Source organism: Budorcas taxicolor, chromosome 2 (genome assembly GCF_023091745.1).
Source record: "Budorcas taxicolor isolate Tak-1 chromosome 2, Takin1.1, whole genome shotgun sequence".
NCBI classification, from domain to species: domain Eukaryota; kingdom Metazoa; phylum Chordata; class Mammalia; order Artiodactyla; family Bovidae; genus Budorcas; species Budorcas taxicolor.
In genome coordinates this window covers 179,476,351-179,489,927 of record NC_068911.1, presented here as the reverse complement: position 1 = coordinate 179,489,927, position 13,577 = coordinate 179,476,351, and the positions used below count along the sequence as shown (strand labels likewise).

Here is a 13,577-nt window from a genome sequence, read left to right as displayed (position 1 = left end):
CTGTGTGACCCCACCAGGCTCCCCCGTCCCTGGGATTCTCCAGGCAAGAACACTGGAGTGGGTTGCCATTTCCTTCTCCAATGCATGGAAGTGAAAAGTGAAAAGGAAGTCACTCAGTCATGTCCGACTCTTCGTGACCCCATAGACTGCAGCCCACCAGGCCCCTAAGACTGGTGCCTGCCAAACAGGGAGTAGTTAAAAGAAAAAAAATAGTGGTGTTTTTTTTTTTTTTTTCTGATTGTTTGAATGAATAAACACAGGCCAACACAGACTCCAGCCTGCATAACACCTGTGCCCTTTGGAGGCTGCAAAACTCATCATTATCAACCCGAGTAATTGCTGATAAGCCTGAGTGTGAATTTCTTTGCAAATAGGGAGGTAGCAGGGCAGTGTTTAACAACAGGAATAATCTTAATTAATGGCCTGATAGCTGTAATTAATTGCATCATATCCGGAGGTGTCTTTGGATTTCTGAGGGGGAGTAACTAGTGTTTGGCAGCTTTGGGAGCTGGAAGGGAGCGGTGTGCTAGGATCTCGGGTCTACCACTTCCTTGCTGGGTGGGCTTTGCCAAGTCACAGCTCCAAGCCGCGGTTTTCGCGTCAGGAAAATGGAGCCACATGGCAGGCTGGATGCTGAGCTCAGAGCCCTCACTGCCTGCCGCTGCCAGTGCTGTGGTCCTGAGGCTGTTACCAGAAACGTGTGCAGGGCTGGTCGGAGCCCGCAGGAGGCCCCTCTGCGGCTGAGACTGGATGGGGGCCGTCGCAGGTCTGCCTTTTCGTCTGGGGCCAGCCCAGGCATCCTCACCCTCGGGGGAGAGCCCGGGGCAGACTCCTGGGAGGAGGAGAAGCAAGAATGGGCGCGAGAGCCCTCCCGGGAGGCCTGGGAGGGCGAGGCGACGCGCGGTGGGCGGTGAGGGAGTGGGGCCCCGTGTGACCCGGGGGGCTCCGCGGGCGGGAGGGGTGCCGGCCGCGCGGCCGCGGGGGCGCTCCGGGCGGCGTGACCTCGCGGCGGCGGCGCGGGGCGGCGGCGGGGGCCGGGCGGGGCCGAGCGCGGGGGGCCGGGGCGGCGGGGGCCGGGGCGGCGGGCGCGGGGCGGCGGGGGGAGCCGGGGCGGCGGGGGCCGGGGCGGCGGGGCCGGGCGGCGGCGGGCGCGGGGCGGCGGCGGGACCTCGCGGCGGGACCTCGCGGCGGCGGCGGGGGGCGGCGGGGGGAGCGGGGCGGCGGGGAGCCGGGGCGGCGGGGGGCCGGGGCGGCGGCGGGGCCGGGGCGGCGGGGGCCGGGGCGGCGGGGGCCGGGCGGCGGCGGGGCCGGGGCGGCGGCGGGGCCGGGGCGGCGGCGGGCGCGGGGCGGGGGGGGGGAGCCGGGGCGGCGGCGGGGCCGGGGCGGCGGGGAGCCGGGGCGGCGGGGCCGGGCGGCGGGGGCCGGGCGGCGGCGGGGCCGGGGCGGCGGCGGGGCCGGGGCGGCGGCGGGGGGAGCGGGGCGGCGGGGAGCCGGGGCGGCGGGGGGCCGGGGCGGCGGCGGGGAGCCGGGGCGGCGGGGCCGGGCGGCGGGGGCCGGGGCGGCGGGCGCGGGGCGGCGGGCGCGGGGCGGCGGCGGGACCTCGCGGCGTGACCTCGCGGCGGCGGCGCGGGGCGGGGCCGGCCCGGCCATGGGCGCCCGCGGCCGCGGGGCAGCTGAGGCGCGGCCGCCGGCGCCGTTGTGAGCGGCGCGGACAACAAAGGCCGAGCGGTGAGTGAGCGCGGCGCGCGGCGGGCCACCCGGGCCTTCCGCCCCGCGTCCCCGGGGAGCCGCCCGCGCGTGGCCGGGCGCGTCCCCGCGCGGCTCCGTGCCTCTGGGGCGGCCCCGGGGGCCGCGGCTTCTGTCTGGGTGTGGGGGCCAGCCCTGGGTCCCGCGGTGCCGGCACCCCCCGAGCGGGCTCCCCCGCGGCCGGCTCTGGGCTCCCCGGGCGTCCGGCCCTCCTCACAGCCCCGGCGTGGCCTTTGTGCACCAGCGTGTGCGTGTGGGTGTGCGTGTGTCTGTGTGAGCGTGTGTCTGTGTGTGAGCGTGTGTGTCTGTGTGCCTGTGTGTTTCTGTGTGTGTTTTTTGTGTGTGTGTCTATGTGTGTGTGTGTGTCTGTGTTTGTGTGAGCATGTGTGTGTCTATGTGCCTGTGTGTTTTATGTGTGTGAGCGTGTCTCTGTGTGTCTGTGTGTGTCTGTGTGTGTCTGTGTGTGTGAGTGTGTGTGTCTATGTGCCTGTGTGTCTCTGTATGTGTCTATGTGTCTGTGTATGTTTTGTGTGTGTGTCTCTGTGTGTGTTTCTGTGTCTTTGTGTGTCTCTGTGTGTGTCTGTGTGAGCATGTGTGTCTGTACCTGTGTATGTCTCTGTATGTGTCTATGTGTCTGTGTATGGTTTTTTTTTTTGTGTGTGTGCATGTGTCTGTGTGTGTGTCTCTGTATGTGTCTGTGTGTCTGTTTTTTTGTGTGTCTCTGTGTGTGTCTCTGTGTGTGTCTCTGTGTCTCTGTGTGTGTCTGTTTGTGTGAGCGTGTCTGTGTACCTGTGTATGTCTCTGTATGTCTATGTGTCTATGTTTTGTGTGTGTGTCTCTGTGTCTCTGTATGTGTGTGTGTCTCTGTGTGTGTATGTGTCTCTGTGTGTGTGTCTCTGTGTGTGTGGCAGGCTCTGTGGGGACAGCTCGGGAATTCTCACTCGCACCCAGCGCTTCCCTCCCTCTGGTTCCCGCGGGCCTTTAGGTCCTGCTGTCCCTGTGGTTGGGCTCCCCGCGCACCGGGGGTCCCGGGATTGGGAGGGGTCAGGGAGCGCTCTTCTTGTTTCTGCTCCGGGCCGGCCTCTCCCACCCTGGAGCCCTGCCTGGAGGCGGAGCAGGGCGGCCTCCTGGAGGAGGAGAGTGTGGGAGGCAGGCGAGGACGTCGGGGCCGTGGGGAGGCCGCGGCCGGAGCGCAGTCAGGCCTGGCCTCCGCTGGAGGCAGAAGACGTGTGTCCGGGGTGGGAAGGCGAAGAGCAGCCTCCTGGGCCCCCGGGCTGGTCCTGACACGGAGGCGCCCCGGACGCAGCGGGGCCAGGGGGCAGTGCTTCCTCCCTGTCCCAGGCGGGGACGCTGGGCAGGGGGTCAGGAAGCCCCCGAGGCAGGGGCCTCGGGCCATGCGGGGCGCGGTGGTGGGGAGGGGTCCCTGGCGCTGAGACTGGCTCAGAGCCCTCGGCCCTGCCGGGGCTTCCGTCGGGGGCATCCCGCCCCTCTCTGGCTGCTGCCCTCCGCTGCTCCCCAGACGCCGGGACAGAGGGCAGGCCGCGCGGCTCGCTGAGCGCTCAGCCCTTCCCTGCGGGCCCTCTGTCTGTCCTCCCAGCACGGTGCCCCAGAGCGTCCGGGCTCTGGGGATGTAAGCCGTGCACGCTGTGACTGGGGTAAAACCTCTCTGAGGGGGCTCCAAACCCTTCCCGGGGCGCGCGAGGCCTCGGCGGGGCGGGGGCGCGTCTTTCTCACTCCGCTGCCCTCCGGCCTTCCCATCAGGGCTCCCGGCTCCTTGCTGTTCCCTCTCTCAGGAAAGCTGGTCCCGTTCTCCCCTCTTCACGTCTCTCTCAGGGTCCTCCTCCTCTCTGGGCAGCAGAATTGCTGTTGGTGGCGCTCGTAGAGCCCGCACTGTGGCCGAGTGGGTTTTTACCTGCCCTCCCCCCGCGGACCTGTAAGCCGGGGAGAGCAGCGTCCAGGTCTGTCCTGATCAGCAGGCCTGCCGCACAGGAGGTGCTCAGTAAACCGGTGCTGATCACAGGGATCACCAGGAACTGATGGTTCCTAAATTGTGCTGTTTCTCAGTTTAGCTTTGAAGGAGTGTGGGGATTCCACTTGGCGGACTTCCTGGGGCCCTGGTACCAGGTTCATTTAAGAGGAAGGCCCACTGGGTTCCCTGGTGGCCCAGAGGGTAAACAATCCGCCTGCAGTTCGGGAGACCGGGGTTTGATCCCTAGGTTGGGAAGATTCCCTGGAGAAGGGAAAGGCTGCCCACTCCAGCATTCTTGCCTGGAGAATCTCCACGGACAGAGGCTACAGTCCGTGGGGTCGCAGAGTCAGACAGGACTGAGCGACTAACACTTACTTAATAAACGGTAAACCGACAGATAAATGAATAGATCTTTATGGAGCCGGGTGTGTGCCAAGTGCTGGGCTAGCTGGTGCGCATGGGTCGTCTTTTAAACAGTGGGAAGGAGCAGAGTGGAAAGAATATAATCTTGGATTGGTTTTGAAAAGATAAAGTGGGTGATACACACCGCGTGTATGCGTATAACAGTAGCTTAGATTTACGTTGCTCTTCCCATGTACTCTCTCTCTCCGTTTCTGCAGCTGCTCCGATAGTTAGGCAGTGAAGCTGCTCACACCCATTTACGGGTGAGAAAGATGAAGCTCAGCGTTTAAGTGACTGCCGAAGGTCACAGTTAGTGAAGGACTCAAGCCGGGGTCTTCCTGACTGCCCAGGCCTTGCTCTCTTCTGCAAGCTTGTCTTTAGTTCCTCTGGATTCCCGTCTGCTGTCTTTGTCCTCAAGACCGGGAAAGACAGTCAGACTCGTAGACAGGGGAGGGGCCCAGAGTTCTCCTGCCGCCCCCATGGGCCGCCCGGGCCCAGCCCAGCTCCTTCCTTGCCTTGTGTCCCCAGAGAGTTCCTTGGTTTCTCTTTGCCTTGATGGAGGGCGTTAGTGTCACTTTCCACTGGAGGCCTAGTCTGATGAGCTCCCAGAGTGGCCTGTCCCCACGCAGCCTGTGCCTGGCCCTGGGTAGTCGTGTGCTGGACTCAGTTTGTACCGAAGTGCTAGAGCCGATAGCTAAATTTTAGCATTTTGTGAGCTGGGCTGTTAACTTGCAAGTTTATAGTATATAGTAAACTGGCTGTAGTGTATAAATTTATACTTAAATAAATTATCCTGAAATCAAGGGTAATAAATACTCAAACTATAGTACTTCCTCATTATTTCAGTTTCTATTATTTGTGTTTGTGGTTATCTGTATCTTTTGTATGTATATATGTTTCTCTCTCTATATATATATAGATATATATAAATATATAGATAGATATGTATCTATGTATATGAATATATATATATAAATATATACCTATGCAAATCTCCCTCAACTTACGATGGGTCCTGATAAACCCATAGTCCGTTGAAAATTGAAGTTGAAGGAATTCCCTGGTGATTCAGTGATTAGGAGTTAGTGCTTTCACTGCCAGGGCCCAGGTTCCATCCCTGGTCGGGGAACTAGGATCCTACAAGCCACATGGCATGGCCAAAAAATAAATAAAACATTAAAAGAGAAGATATCATAAGTCAAAAATGCATTTAATACACCTAACCTACATTATAGCTTCGCCTCACCTACCTTAAACAGGCTCAGAACACTCCCATTAGCCTATAGTTGGGCAAAAGCATCTAACACAAAGGCTGTTTTGTCATAGAGTGTTGACTGTCTCATGCAGTTGATCGAACACTGGACCGGAAGTGAAATGCAGAATGGCTGTCTGGGTGCAGAGTGGTGGTAAGCGTCTGGGCTGTTTACCCTGGAGACCGCAGGTCTGGCCGGGAGCGGGGGCGTGCTGCCCTGCCCCGCATCACGAGAGAGTGTTGTCCTGCACACACCGCCAGCCTGGGAAGAGGCCCAGGCTCAGAATTCCAAGTGCAGTTTCCACTGAACGCGTATTGCTTTCACACCGTCGTAAGACTGAAAAATTGTAAATGGGGCCTTCGTCGGTGGGGGCTGTAACATCTACCCAGCCGCTGCCGCCCGTCTCCTCCCAGCTCTGGGCTCAGTGGTTCGCCTTGTAGCTTGAAACTGGCCACCGTGAGAGAATCGGATGGAGCAGTAAAGAACCCACCGACCGAAGCAAGAGACGCAAGACACCTGGGTTCGATCTCGGGGTGGGCAAGGTCCCCCCGGTAGGGAATGGCAACCCACTCCAGTGCTCCTGCCTGGGGAATGTGGGCGGAGAGTTGGACACGACCGGGCGACGGAGCACGCGAGTGTTTACAGCACAGAAGCTGGGGACACTGGAAATCAAGCCGCCCCTCCTTCCCCCTCTGGAGAACCAGGGGTGAGACATCCACCTGCATGCCGTGCGGCTCTGGCAGGGGCTCCCCGGGCACAGCCCCTCCCTGGAGCTGGCATTCTGGCGTGGCGACACGCCATGGTCCTCACAGGAGCAGAGTGAGCGTGGCAGCTCACCCGGGGGCGGGGTCTGCCGGGATGGCAGGGCTACACTGAATAAGTGGCCCTCAGATGAGCTCTGTACTTCGGACACTGAGCACTTACCTTCCCAGGCACGTGGGATACAGATACGTTTCAGTTAATTGAGAACCTGCTTGGCCACTGATGGGAAAACCACACTCAAGACAGCCCAAGTATCTGGGAGGCCAAGCGGCTGGCGCGCCCGAGAGGCCGTGGCCACGCTGAATAGCTCGGGGCTGGTGAAGGCGTCATGGCTGGGACGCAGGTGGCTGGCGCTGCCTGGGGCTGGCTTTGGCAGCAGTGGGCAGGACGCATCCGTATGGAGTCAGGGGCAGAGCAGAATCAGACTGTCGAATGGGCAGGCTGTAGCTCTTGGGCAGTCTGAGCGCCCTGGCTGGGAGAGGGGTGTGTGCCCAGCTACATACAGGAGGGTGTGCAGAGTGCGGCAGAAGAGTGGGTGGGGAGAGGCAGGGGTCTGGGTGGAGGGAATAGCCAAGGCTGAGAAGCATGAGCTATCGGAAGCTTAGTGAGCTAGGACTCAGTGAGCTAGGAGTCTGCAGGGCTTGCTACAGAGTAGGGCAAGTCCTGAAACTTTCTCAAGTCTGAGCGCCCAGCACCATTGGGGTACCTGCAAAAGAACCCGCCACACCTCCCCTTCCAGGGGTGTCCTGCTCTGTGGGTCACCCGCTCCCCTCAAAGTCTTTAATTTGGAGGTAGTTTCTTGTTATTCCCTAAGCTTGCTGCTACCAAGCATCTGTGGCTGGTGGACTCTTAAAAAAAGATTTCCATTTTAATATCAGGCTAAAAAAAGATAGAATTGGGAAGGTGTGTCTGCTTCCTTGTGTTCACCCCAAAGATAAAAGGAAGGGTATTATTAGGTTATTATTATTATTATTAGTTAGGTTATTCAGTGCCTTTTTTTTCGGTTTCAACTTGTGGCATGAGGGATCTCATTCACTGTTCCCTGACCAGGGATTGAACCCAGGCCCGGGCACTGGGAGAGCAGGGTCTTAGCCGCTGGGCCGCCAGGGAAGGCCTGGCTAGTCAGAGCTTTTGATTACTCTGCTGCTCCTGCCCTTCATTTAGGCAGATAATCAGGAGCTTGGATTTTAAAGGCAACTCAGGCTTATATTTTATGGAAGACATTTTTCATGCATCGATTCATTCAACTCCCACACTGAGCTTGCCGGTGGGTACCATTACCCCATCTTATAGATGAGGGAGTGGGTTAGTTGCTCAATCATGTCCGACTCTTTGCAACCCCATGGACTGTAGCCCGCCAGGCTCCTCTGTCCATGGGGTTTTTCAGGCCAGAATACTGGAGTGGGTTGTCATTCCCTTCTCCAGGGGATCCTCCCAACCCAGGGATCGAATCCTGCATTGCAGGTGGATTCTTTACCATCTGAGGCCCACAGATGAGGAAACTGAGTCTTAGGAAGGTTGAATGACTTTCCCAAGGCCACAGCGTAAGGGGCAGGAGTCAGACCCGGTGGGCCCTGAGCTCTTCCTATAGTCCCGCTCTGTTCCGTCTCCCTTCTCGCTTTGAAGAAGGGAGGCGGCGGAGACTGACACATGTCTGCACTCTCACACACCCTGCCCTTCACTGGAAGGGGATGTGTGTCTTCTCACCCACATAGCTGTGTTCATCGCCCTGCGGTTTAGGGTCAAGGCCTGGAACAGAACTCGGTGCTCAGAGGGACCGCTAGGCCTGGCGTCTGGAAAAAGCAGATAATAACGACTGGTATTTTGGAGAGCGCTGATGGCCGTAGCTCTTACTGACGCGTGGCAGGCTTGGCGGTGGGCACAGGGCTCAGGGAGCTCGTTCCACCCTGACGAGTGGGCTGTGTCATCAGCTCCCCTTGCAGCTCCGGTAGGTTATCTCACCTGCCCAGAGGATTGGACGCAGCCCTGGCTCTCACCCCTGTACCCTGGAGCCATGCCACTCTTTTTGGGGCCTGGTCCAGCTGTGCCCCCAAGGACCCCTGGCAACGGGACGCACACACGGTGGGGACTCGGGGCAGGTGACAGGTCGCTCGACCAGAAGTACAGGTTGTGCCCACCCTGGGTCAGAGTCTGCGCCGAGCCACGGGCTTCACCTTTCCCTGACCTGCTGGCCGTAAGCAGCCCTTCTGCCAAGGGGTTCATCTTGCCACCAGCCTGCTAGGAGGGCGGCTTGGTCCAGGCCTCCCCGCTGCCTTCGTGCAGGGACAGCCCTGGTCCGGGGCAGGGTGGGTGGCTTGGGATGACCCCTGTGCACGGCTGCGCTTGGGGCTTGAGGCGGGATGGTGTTTCTGGGGCTGAGCCCCCTGCTCCCCGAGAGCCTGGCCCCCACAGGACCCCCCTCCAGCGGCTCCTGATCGGGCGCGTCTGCAAGTCCAGCCCTGAGCGGGAGGCAGGAGCCGGCTCCCGTTGCTGACCTCTCTGCACTGTTTGAAGTGGCAGGCTTGGCGTGAGCTTTAAAAATGTGGGCTTTTTATTCAATTTCCCTACGAAAACAATGGTTTAAATTAAGTAGAGGAATAACGGTCTCTGGAAATTGAAGAAGAATATTCCTGAACCCAGACATTACTCAGAACCTTTGAATTTCTTTTAAGTCAGGGTTTATTTTACTTTTAAATCATGCATGTATTATGTGACCATTGACGAAAACTTGGAGAGTTCAGGGAGAAGACGTTTAAAATCGCCCTTTGTTGCGCCACCTGAAGACAACCCCTCTCAGCACCGCGGTGTGCGGCCTTCATTTCTTCAGCGGTTCACCTGCTCAGTCGGCAGGTGCCCCTTCAGAACCCACAAAGGGCTGGGTCTGTGCCGGGCAGCGGTGCCCTGCTCCCCGCCAGGCCTCTTTCTCTGCCGCACCTGTATCGGCCCCTCTGTAGCGGTTTCCTCGTCCGTAAAGTGGGGTCACACAAGCATGCTGCTCAGGACCGTGCCTCGCCCCCACCTGAGCCTGGCAGGGTTGCCTGCCGTCGCCGCAGTGAGAGGACTTGCCCCTGTGCGTCCTCTGTGCTGGCGGAGGAGGCAAAAGCCCGAGAAATCGAACAAGGCAACAGACTGAACGGCGCGTCATGAAACTAGTGCCGCGAAGGGAGCAGTGTGATAGGGCGGGGGCAATGGGGGCGGGGGCAATGGGGGGCGGGGACAATAGGGGGCGGGGGCAATGGGGGCGGGGGTAACGGGGGCGGGGGCAATGGGGGCGGGGACAATAGGGGGCGGGGGCAATGGGGGCGGGGGTAACGGGGGCGGGGGCAATGGGGGGCGGGGACAATAGGGGGCGGGGATAACGGGGGCGGGGGCAATGGGGGCGGGGATAACGGGCGGGGATACTGGGGGGCGTGGATAATGGGGCGGGGATACTGGGGGGCGTGGATAATGGGGCGGGGATACTGGGGGCGTGGATAATGGGGCGGGGATAATGAGGGGCGGGGGTAATGGGGGCGAGGGTAATGGGGGCGGGGATAATGCGGGGTGTGGATAATGGGGCGGGGATACTGGGGGGCGTGGATAATGGGGCGGGGATAATGAGGGGCGGGGGTAATGGGGGCGGGGACAATAGGGGCGGGGATAATGCGGGCGGGGATACTGGGGGGCGGGGATAATGGGGGCGGGGATACTGGGGGCATGGATAATGGAGCGGGGATACTGGGGGGCGTGGATAATGGGGCGGGGATACTGGGGGGCGTGGATAATGGGGCGGGGATAATGGGGGCGGGGATAACGGGGGCGGGGATAATGCGGGGCGTGGATAATGGGGCAGGGATACTGGGGGGCATGGATAATGGGGCGGGGATAATGGGGGCGGGGATAATGGGGGGCGGGGATAATGGAGGCGGGAATAATAGAGGGCGGGGATAATAGGGGGCGGGGATAATGGGGGATGACGGGGGTGGGGATAATGCGGGGCGGGGATAATGGGGCGGGGATAATGGGGCGGGGACAATAGGGGCGGGGGCAATGGGGGCGGGGACAATAGGGGGCGGGGACAATAGGGGGCGGGGTAATGGGGGCGGGGACAATAGGGGGCGGGGTAATGGGGGCGGGGACAATAGGGGGCGGGGGTAATGGGGGCGGGGACAATAGGGGGCGGGGATAATGGGGGCGGGGATAATGGGGGCGGGGACAATAGGGGGCGGGGATAATGGCGGGGGCAATGGGGGCGGGGGTAATGGGGGCGGGGGCAATGGGGGCGGGGACAATAGGGGGCGGGGATAATGGGGCGGGGACAATAGGGGGCGGGGGTAATGCGGGGCGTGGATAATGGGGCGGGGATACTGGGGGGCATGGATAATGGGGCGGGGATAATGGGGGCGGGGACAATAGGGGGCGGGGATAATGGGGGCGGGGGCAATGGGGGCGGGGATACTGGGGGGCATGGATAATGGGGCAGGGATAATGGGGGCGGGGATAATCGGGGCGTGGATAATGGAGGCGGGGATAATGGGGGGCGGGGATAATGGAGGCGGGAATAATAGAGGGCGGGGATAATGGGGGATAACGGGGGCGGGGATAATACGGGGCGTGGATAATGGGGCGGGGATACTGGGGGGCGTGGATAATGGGGCGGGGATAATGAGGGGCGGGGATAATGGGGGCGTGGATAATGGAGGCGGGGATAATGGGGGGCGGGGATAATGGAGGCGGGGATAATAGAGGGCGGGGATAATGGGGGCGGGGATAATGGGGGCGGGGATAATGGGGGATAATGGGGGGCGGGGATAATGAGGGGGCGAGAAGGGGCTGCCTGTGGGACGAGTGGCGCAGAATCTGTCAGCCCGAGGAGGTCAGGGGGCCTCTCTGAGGGGAGGCATTTAAGCTGTCTTTTTAAAAAAATGTTTTATTTTCAAATTTTGGGCCATACCACGTGACAGGTGGGATGCTAGTCCCCGGGTCAGGGATTGAACCGTGCCCCCTGCATTGGGAGTTTGGAGTCTTAACCACTGGACCCCTGGGAAGTCCCCAAGCTGAGTCTTGAATGACAAGGGGACCCTTCCCCCAGCACAGAGCAGAGAGAAGTGTTCCAGGCAGGGGCGCAGCAGATGCAAAGGCCCCGAGGCCAGAATGATCAGGCTGGTTTGCAGCAGGCGAGGGGAGGGAGCAGTGTGAGAGGCCGTGGAGGGCCCTTCTGATCACAGATCATGGCAGGAGGTTGGGATGGTTAATCCAGGTGCAACAGGAAGCCGTTGGCAGTTTGTTTCCCTTTAGTTACCCGTGAATACTTTATTAATGAAATATGATCCCCAAGATTTCAGCTATTAACAGCGCTGGAAAGAATTTTACCTTTTTTCAGATAATTTATTCAGAAATAAACTGAGTGCCTATGACATGGAAGCACTGGGGTGGGTGCTGGGGGGTGAGGGCCTCAGCACGGATGGGAAAGGGGAAGCCCTGCCTGCAGGTGGTGGTGTGCCCCCAGCCGTCCCTCCAGCCCTCCATGGCCCGCTGGAGCCTCGTGGGCTCCGACGTACCTCGGGGAAGGGCCTTCTGGCTGCAGGAGGAGAACCGGCCCAGGGGCCGGGTGGACTCGGGCCCAGGAGAAGCGTGAGCGTGGCCGGGGTGTGAGTGGAGGCCACGGGTCTGGAGAGAAGTCGTTGCATTCAGGTTGCTTACCAGAAAAAGAGTCAGCTGGAATTTCTGGTGGGTTGGTCGTGGGGTGGTCGCCGCTTCCCTGGTGGCTCAGACAGTAAAGCGTCTGCCGCAGTGCGGGAGACCTGGGTTCGATCCCTGAGTCAGGAAGATTTCCTGGAGAAGGAAATGGCAACCCACTCCAGTATTCCTGCCTGGAAAATCCCATGGACGGAGGATCCTGGTAGGCTACAGTCCATGGGGTTGCAAAGAGTTGGACACAACTGAGCGACTTCATTTTCCTTGGTCATGAGGTGAGGGAAAGAGAGAAATCAAGAGGAGTCAAAACTTCTAGAATCTTCTTTTGAATGTCTAGGTGGATGGTGATGTGATTAAAAAAAGGTGGTTCAGAGGAGGCTGGAAGCATAGCTTTGGAGAATCCAAGAATCTAATTGGGTTCAGATTTGAGAAACTGGCTGAAAAGTCCAGGCGCAACGTGGGGGCCCCTTGCTTGGGTGTCAGTAGCATAGAGATGGTGCAGGTGGGACCATGCAGGGGTCAGGGGGATCCTGGAGGCTGGGAGGAGGCAGCTGGGCACTCCGGGAAGGGAGAGTGGGGTGTCCGGGAAGCTGGCATGACGCCTGGGACCTCCGCAGCGCAGAGCTGGTGGTCGCCAGGGCTGCAGGCTGTTGAGAGTGCAAGTCAGACCAGATGGAAGCACAGAGGCGGTGTGGGCCTGTATTGCAAGAGCACCTTGGGAAGACTGATGGGGCTGCAGTCTGAAGTGGGAGTGGCTGAGGGGCCAGGAGGGGACCAAGTGTCGAGATGCTGGCCAAGCAAAGAGGGGTTGGGAAAAGATGTCCCGGGGGAGGGAAGTGGGGAGACCCAAGGGAGTGGTTTGTGCTGGGGGCCAGGCCTGCTTCAAGAGGGGACAAAAACAAAAAAAGTTGTTTTTTAACTTTTTGGCTTCACCGTGAAGCACGTGGGATCTGAGTTCTCTGACCAGGTATCCTGGTCGTGCATTAGAGGTTGCAGGCTTAATCACTGGACTGCCAAGGACGTCCCCAGGAGCCTGTTCTTTAGGCAAATGAGAGAGGGTGGTCCCCGGTGTGACGAAGCAGGGGTGGTGGGCTGAGGCGCTGGGCCCTTGATGGGAGTTCAGTTCAGTCGCTCAGTCGTGTCTGAGTCTTTGCGACCCCGTGAACTGCAGCACGCCACGCCTCCCTGTTCATCACCAACTCCCGGAGTCTACCCAAACTCATGTCCATCGAGTCAGTGATGCCATCCAACCATCTCATCCTCTGTCGTCCCCTTCTCCTCCTTCCCCCAATCTTTCCCAGCATCAGGGTCTTTTCAAATGCGTCAGTTCTTCACATCACGTGGCCAGTGTATTGGAGCTTCAGCTTCAACATCAGTCCTTTCAATGAATATTCAGGACTGATCTCCTTCAGAATGGACTGGTTGGATCTCCTTGCAGTCCAAGTGACTCTCAAGAGTCTTCTCCAACACACAGTTCAAAAGCATCAATTCTTTGGTGCTCAGCTTCCTTTATAGTCCAACTCTCACATCTATACATGACTATTGGAAAAACCATAGTTTTGACTAGACGGACCTTTGTTGGCAAAGTAATGTCTCTGCTTTTCAATATGCTGTCTAGGTTGGTCATAGCTTTTCTTTCAAGGAGCAAGCATCTTTTAATTTCATGGTTGCAGTCACCATCTGCAGTGATTTTGGAGCCCAAGAGAAGAAAGTCTCTCACTGTTTCCATTGTTTCCCCATCTATTTGCCATGAAGTGATGGGACAGGAT

The 13,577-nt window shown here is 59.5% G+C and overlaps 1 protein-coding gene across 4 annotated transcripts in view; it reads left to right on the top strand.

Annotated features, from left to right (window-relative positions):
• Positions 1-1,661: 1,661 nt before the first annotated feature.
• Positions 1,662-13,577, top strand: part of ARHGEF10L (Rho guanine nucleotide exchange factor 10 like) — a 164,842-nt gene continuing 152,926 nt past the window's right edge. For all 4 annotated transcript variants that reach the window (XM_052636257.1, XM_052636255.1, XM_052636256.1 and 1 more), the window contains exon 1: positions 1,662-1,728. The gene's annotated coding sequence lies outside the window, so the exon portion shown is untranslated. The remainder of the gene's footprint in view (positions 1,729-13,577) is intronic.